Below are 8,135 nucleotides of genomic sequence, written 5' to 3'. Positions count from 1 at the left end.
TCTGTAGGTTTGCTGTTAGTTTTCAAAGTTGTACGTACTATTTTTTCATTTTTCAACTGGCATGGCATGAGTTTAATTTTTGATTTTTAAACTATTACAGTGGGGTAGGAGAGCTAACCATGTTTATAGTCAGGTAGAAATTGATGAAATGCGTAATGAGCTCGCAAGTTATGTGCTCAAGAACATTCTCAAGTTGTAAAGTCTGCAGTTGCTCATGGCCTAGAACCTCTGAAGTGAAATAAGCAAGAAATGTGTTTTTGTACGTGGTCTGAAGTGATGATTTAAAGTACATTTCTTCACTTATTTTGCCATTGGAGTAGCATATATAGCTGTGGTTCTTATTTTGCTATTGGAGTAGCATATACAGATGCTCCTTATTTTGTATTGTGTAATCCATTTAGGTACAATTATGTGGGTTATAACAATATTAGATTGATCTATATTAATATATATCTAATTACTGTTCATTCGGTAATTACTGATTTTGGAACTGTCACGTGAAAGCCTACTTCTAGCTATTTTTCTGTCATCAGAGTTCAAAACAGACAATGGATGCTTACAAACAAAAAAGTGGTGTGAATAAAAGTCCCACAACGCGCACAAAAATAAACAATCGTCATCTGAATTCAAAACACACAATGGATGCTTACAAACAAAAAGAATGGGGTGAATAAAAGTCCCACAACGCGCACAAAAATAAACAATCATCGTCTGAATTCAAAACACACAATGGATGCTTACAAACAAAAAGAGTGGCGTGAATAAAAGTCCCACAATGCGCACAAAAATAAACAAACGTCGTCTGAATTCAAAACAGATAATAGCTGCCTTGTAAAGAGAGTTGTGTGACTTAAACTCACACAACGGGTAGAAAATAAAGCGACATGTAAGTCGCAATCACACAACAGTTGCTAAATCTACCCGTTGTCTGAATAGCAGTCACACAACAGCTAATGCTATCGACAGACTGCCAGCATGTTGTCGACATGTTGCCGACAAGCTGCCGAGCCCTTCACACGACGGTTCCTACAATTGACCTTCATCAGACGGCGCTCGATATACGACAATTTGCCTCCCTATCAGACAACGGTTTTTAGCCGTCGTCTGATTCAATTTTTGTAGTAGTGCCTGCTACCTTAGAACCATGACGTTAGACATACCATATAGCCTTGACATTAAATAACATACATAAAGAATAGCTAACCATTAAATCACAAAGCAATGAGGTATGTGAAGCTATATAGCCCTTGACAATGCCTAACAAAAAACTCATAGCATGAAACAACCTACCTCATAGCCATGCACACCACTAAATAATCAATGAAACTCGTAGCATAAAAAATAAAAGAAAATAAAAAAATTGGTGGCATTAAACTTTTAGAACTTCAAAGTCTACCTAAACATGACATTAAACATATCTTATAGGGATGTCATTAAGTAACATTGAACATACCTTAGAGCCATAAAATTTAATAACATACCTCTAGAATAGATGACCAATAAACAAAGATGAGGTATCTAAAACCATTTATATACTTCTTGACAAGGTATCGGAAAAAAATTCATAGCAAAAAATAACTTACCTCATAACCATGAACATCATTAAATGTCATACCTTGGAATAGGTAACCAATGAAATTCATAGCATAAAAAAAATAATGATAAATAAAAAAGTTGGTAAGCATTAAATTTTTAGAAGTTGAAAGTCACGCCCGCTACCTTAGAGTCATGACGTTAAGCATACTTTATAGCCATGACACTAAATAACATACCTCTATAATAGCTAATTAATAAATCACTTAGCCATGAGGTATCTAAACCTATATACCACCTAACAATGTATTAGAAAAAACACTTAGCAAAAAAAACAACCAACCTCATAGCCATGAACGTCACTAAAAAAAATGAAATTAGTAGAATAAAAAAATTCAAAATAAAATAGAAAGCAGGTAGGCATTATACTTTTAGAACTTGGAAGTCACGCCTATTACCTTATAACCATGACATTGAACATACCATTTAGCCATGACATTAAATAACATTAAACATTCTTTATATCCACGGCATTCAAAAACATACATCTAGAAAACGCTAATAATCACATATCAATGAGGTATCTAAAACTATAATACCTCTTGTCATATAAAAAAAAACTATATACCAGTTGACATGATATCAGAAAAAAGTATTAGCATAAAACAACATATCTCATAACCATGAACATTACTAAATATCATACCTTTAGACTAAATAAAAAATGAAATTCATAGAAAAGAAAAAATAAAATAAAGTACAAAGCCGGTAGGCATTAAATTTTTAGAACGGCATTAAACATACTTTGTTTCTGTATAGTTTCGCTGGTTGTTAAGATTAATGAAATCACTGATATCCCGGTCTACAATCCTCTCGTCGCTTGATTTTGAACAATTGCGTGGTTGGGTGATACCCACTGCTTCGTAGTATGAACCGGTTAACAAATTTATATGCTGGTTGGCTGAAGCTGTCTACTAAACTATGTCAGCCAAATAGCCACTCTTAAGTATAAGACATGGAAGCAATAGTATAGGGATTTAAGAAAGATTGTCGAACCCACGAGGATTATATTCCTTTTAATAGCTAGGGTGTGAACCTAATGAGAGCTAGAATATGTAAATGTACAATCACGAACCTAGAATTACAAGGAAATCTAGGCTCATGGGGAGTATGTGCAAGACGGGAGAGTGATTTGAATTTGGTTTTTGAATATAGTTTTGAATTGAAAACAACTAGAGGCTTAAAAGTAAACTAAATTACTTTAATCTAAACTAGTGATCAAATTGATGAAGGTTAGGATTTAGATTTTTTACCACTAACTTCCTTTACAAGTATTGATGCATTTTACCAAAGTCAAGGTGACAAGCATGGGAGAGAAGATGTGCATGGGGATGCTTATTATCCAACATATAATATGATGGATTAACCTTGCCATAATGTTGTAGGATTCTTCTAGGACTCTCTTTGATAATTTCAGCATCATAAACCTTTCCAAAAACACACAGCAAAGTTACCCATATTTGACTAGGATTCGTTTTCTGCTTCTGAAGCTTCCATCTGGGACTAGGTTTGACTTGCTATTGCCCTGTTTCTAGATGGTTCTCGATTCTACATACTCTATGATATATTGTCTTCTATAATGACCAATAATCTTCAAGAAAAACTCCAAGTAGATTGCTGAAAAAGATCTCCCAAAAAGTTTCGTAAAAAATTGACAGTTTCTGGCTTATCGGGAAATAAAAAAGCTGGTCGCATTAAACCTCTAGAAATTGAAAGTCACGCCTACTACTTTATAGCCATGACATTAAACATACCTTGTGGCGTGCTATAACAAGAGCTTTTTACCAATAACTACAAAATGACACGACTATTTACCAATAGCAGACTCCAAAACCAATAGTCCATGCGGCCAACAATTGAAACAGGCTGTCAGCCTATTTTATAGAAAAAACACTCAAATAATAAGAAAATTACGAAACATGCCACTGAGACTCACATAACCCATTTCTCCCAAAATCAGAACGGTTCCAAAATCAAAACCATCACAAAATCCAAATCCCCCTTAAATCAATCTAGGGCTTCGATGAAGGTAGGGGACGAAGCAGCTAGTTTGACAAAAAATTTGTTGCTTTTTGTGGTTATGTGTTCTTGCAAGTTCATGGATTATTTGCAAAATTTGCTGCTTGTATCTTCTACTTCCTTTTGTTTTTTCTTTTCCAATTTTTATCTCAGAAAGAAATGGAAGAAACTATAGAGATTATTAGAGATTTGGCTCCAAGTTTAGTGACAGTTCTTATGTGTTTGAATGCTATGATTATTGAAGAGAAATGATTAGAGTTGTTTCAACATATTTGAAGAGAAAGGATTAGAGTTGTAATTGCCAAAGCAGTTTTGGGCACACTTTGTTATCCCTTATGCTTTGTGTTGTCGGTTGACTTACATGATGGAGCTAATGAAAGCAATGCTGAAGTGAGCAAATGTAAGAAGGTCAGGCTAGTATACTACTGGGGGTCGGTATACTAATGGGGATCAGTACACTACTGAGGGTCAGTATACTACTGGGGCTAGTATACTACTGGGGGTCAATATACTACTGAGGGTCAGTACTCTAAGAAATCCTGCTGGAGAAACTTCTTCACCATAAGAAGTTGTGAAATTTAAAGCAACTTGTATTTGAAAGCTGCAAAGCCAAAGATAAAATGATACAGTGTTCAAGTTTCATATTGTAATATTATAAATAGTTTTTAGAATTATTAAATAAAAATGTGTTGTTTCTAAGAAAAACAAAGACGGAATATAGAAATATTATTTTTTTCATAATGCTACTAACAGTAGTGTTAATTTACATTATCAAACCCACAAGGGCAGATTTATAATTTACTTGCCAATAGAAATAATTAAAAAAGGAAAGGAATCTGACAGTAAGGTATAATACCTTGCGCATGGGCCCTATACACTACCTCATGGGAATTTGAAAAAACAGGCATGTTGATGGTAATTATGAAAAAAAAGTGTAGGTAGTAGTAATTTGCTACTATAACCATATATAATTTCAAAAATTCCTTATAGCCGTGACACTAGATAACATACCTCTATAATAGGTATCTAATAAATTGCATTGCAATGAGGTATCTAAACCTCTATACCTCTTGGCATGATATTGGGAAAAAACAAAAAACAAAAAAAGTGCAAAGCATAAAACAGCCTACCTTATAGCCATGAAAATCACTAATTATATATCATACCTTTGGAATAAGTAACCAATGAAATAGCATAGAAACTAAAAGTGCTAATTTCATTTTACCTCCCTAACTTTTACACATAAAATCAGTTATGACTCTGCACTTTAATTTCATCACTGTACCCCCGTTATCATAGGCCAATTTAATCAATCATGTCCAATCATTATTTTTTTGGTCAAATTTTTGGTAAATTGAAAAAATGGTTCTAATGAGCTCCCATTTAAGATGATGATTCACAGCATGCAAAACTATATCGTGTTTGACTACAATTTCAAATTACATCACAAAATATTTGGCAAAAAAGTTAAGAATTAAACAAGATTCATTGAAATTGGTAAGTACAGGGGCACCTACAATGAAATTAAAAGTGCAAGGCCTTAAATAATTTGTCCTGCCCCGATTTTTAATTTTGTTTTTAAACATAATTAAAAATCAATATAAATCCTCGAATTATATGTGCTTGATGGTTCAGCCATCAATATAACATACTTGAAAAAATTTTCCTTTTAAACCAAGTACGTACTGACGCCCTAAACGCAAAAGATTAAAACAGACTCACTCCGTAGAGTCATACGTTACACTACGCAAATTTACGAATTATTCTTGTCACAACAAAATAAAACGTAAATGCTCCTTGGAGCTTACAACATAACAGAAGTCTTATCGACGGTAAAGTCACAAAATTGGCTTCCTACCGTAATGTTGTAAATCCACGATCTCAGTTTCGACCACGATTATCCAGACCTACAAGATTAACCCCTACAAAGACCAAACATTCAAATTATGTCACCCAAGACCTAAAAATGTTCCACAAATCTCCACACTTTTTAAAACAATAGAAATCAATACTTTGCACAGTATATTGTTTCCCGACAAGTCATATCCAAAAACAATAAAATGAACCCACTCACAAATATTGCTTTCATCATAACATATCCACCAACACACACACACACACATATAGTCATTTGCTCAAGAATACCACTAATAACAACTATAGTTTGCAGTTAAATAAATAACTACCAAAACAATAAGGTAAATCCGTTCGTAAATGAACATTATGAGATTACTCACCTCAAATTCCTATTGCATCTTCACATAACTAGATAACTTACAAAATGCACTATGTCAAGCACCTATAGAAAAATACAATCTCAACTTAGTATGCGAAACAGACCAATTAAAGTTTGAATCCCCCGTTTGAACTGAAAACCCTAAAGTAACGCCAATCGAGACAATACTTTATCCGACACCATCGTAAATCTCCGGAACACTCCTTGGATCAATATGTCAAAACAACAAGTCGATCCAACGGTTGGATCCGCACGGATCAAAAACCGAGATAATCGAAATTATGAAAAAACCTAACATAATCAAGCAATCTCCAAAAGTTAGAAATCATATATCAAAATGCTCGTATCGACGAGTAGAAGATAAATGAAGCAAGAAACTGCCTCGGACAAGGCCGGACGAGCCTCCACAGGCTGCTGCAGATGAGCTCAAAACCAGCACGGCCCAACCGTCCAACATGGAGTTTGCACTACGAGGATCAACTTTAATACCTGGGACTTGAGCCAACTTAACATAAATCGCCGCAAATCGCCATCGCAAGCCAATAACCACTGTTCAACGAGAGTTGAAGCTCCTCCGATGTAAATCGATCAACCTAGGATAGAAAGAGGATGCTACCAGGAGCAAAATGCAACTAGTTTCGAGTCCTACGGTCGCCGGAGGAGAGAATTTCGGCTGGGTCATTAGCTGCTGATCTTTGCCTCTTCGATCCACCACCGTGGTTGTGAATAGAAGCAAGCCGCCACTGCTGGAAGGATCGAAAGGAGGAGGCGAAGCGATCTGGGTTCCACTATCATCGGAAGTCACCGGAATCGGCAGAAAAAGTTGCGTCAGAAAACCGGGTTCGGGTCAGGTTTGTCAGAAGCTAGAGAGAATGGATTTCTGGAATTTTCTAGAACTTGCCTAAAACAGAAACTTTTGATTTTTGTGAAATATCTCTGAATATTATCTATTTATACTAAAATTTTCATAAATGAAAATAAATTTTGCCGTCCATAACTTCCTAATACAAACTCCGATTTACGTGTGTCATATGTCCACGAACTTGTATCAACATGCTCTATACATTCATGAAAGAAGTTTTTGGAGAAACTCAATTAGGGATGACAAAAATCCCCAGTGAGGCGGAACTTCATTAGATACCCGCCCCTGATTGGGGGGGGGGGGGATTCGGGGACAAATGGGGAATGAGAATGGGGATCCCCAATCCCCGCTATCTAAGATTGGGGATGGTATTGTGATCCTCATCCCCAAACCCAATAATATATACATATATTTAATTTATATATACATATATTAATTTATTTTTGATAATATAAATCACAAATATATATATTTACTACTTTACTTTAATGGCTATACTTTTACAATATAAAATGCACCATATAAATCCTAACTTTATAAACAACAACGCAACCATTCCTATCTTTCTCTCTAACCCTAACTAGTTTATGATTTACAAATTTAATCATGTCTTAATTTTATTTGTTGTAGATTTTGATTTTAAAAAACGCAATATGAGAAAAAAATTATTTTATTTATTAAATTCTTATTAGGGATTTGGGGCGGGTTTGGAGGCCTAATCCCCAGTAGGGATGGGGATGGAAATCCCCAATATATTTTTATTAGGGATTGGAACTGGGATGGGGGTGGAGAATGACCACGGGGATGGGGATAGGGACGGGGAATCCCCAATATATTTTTATTGGGGATTGTATGGGGGATGGGGGTGGAGAATGACCACGAAGATGGGGATGGTATTATGATCCCCATCCCCAACCAGCCCCATTGCCATCCCTAAACTCAATGTACAAAAAGTCAACCTTCGTACCCCCTAAAACTATGCGTTTCGAATAATTATTCGTCCGAAAATAATTTTCAAATCACAAATAACATATAAACAAAGCATAACAACAATAATTCGTATAGCTGGTCCATTATTAATTTAAATAACAAAAATTCAGGTCATCACATAATTTTGGCTGAAAATATCAAGGAGGTAAAATGAAATTTGCCCAAAATAAAAATAAAAGAGAATTCCAATAGGCATTAAATTTTTAGAATTTGGAAGTCACGCTTACTACATTAGAGCAACTCCAATAGTCTCCCTATAAATGTTAAAATCTTTATAATTTTTCTTCTATAATTCCAATATCTTCTCTATAAATATGGTAATATTTTTTAAATTTGATAAATGTAATCAAATAATTAATGACGAAAATTATAGAGTTTGCTGTAAATTTTGAGATTTTTATTTTTTTCTCTCTTCACATTCTCTTAAATGAGGAT

This window comes from Rosa chinensis, chromosome 1, assembly GCF_002994745.2.
Source record: "Rosa chinensis cultivar Old Blush chromosome 1, RchiOBHm-V2, whole genome shotgun sequence".
Lineage (NCBI taxonomy): Eukaryota > Viridiplantae > Streptophyta > Magnoliopsida > Rosales > Rosaceae > Rosa > Rosa chinensis.
The sequence above is the reverse complement of the archived record's forward strand: the minus strand, read 5'-3'. Positions refer to the sequence as shown.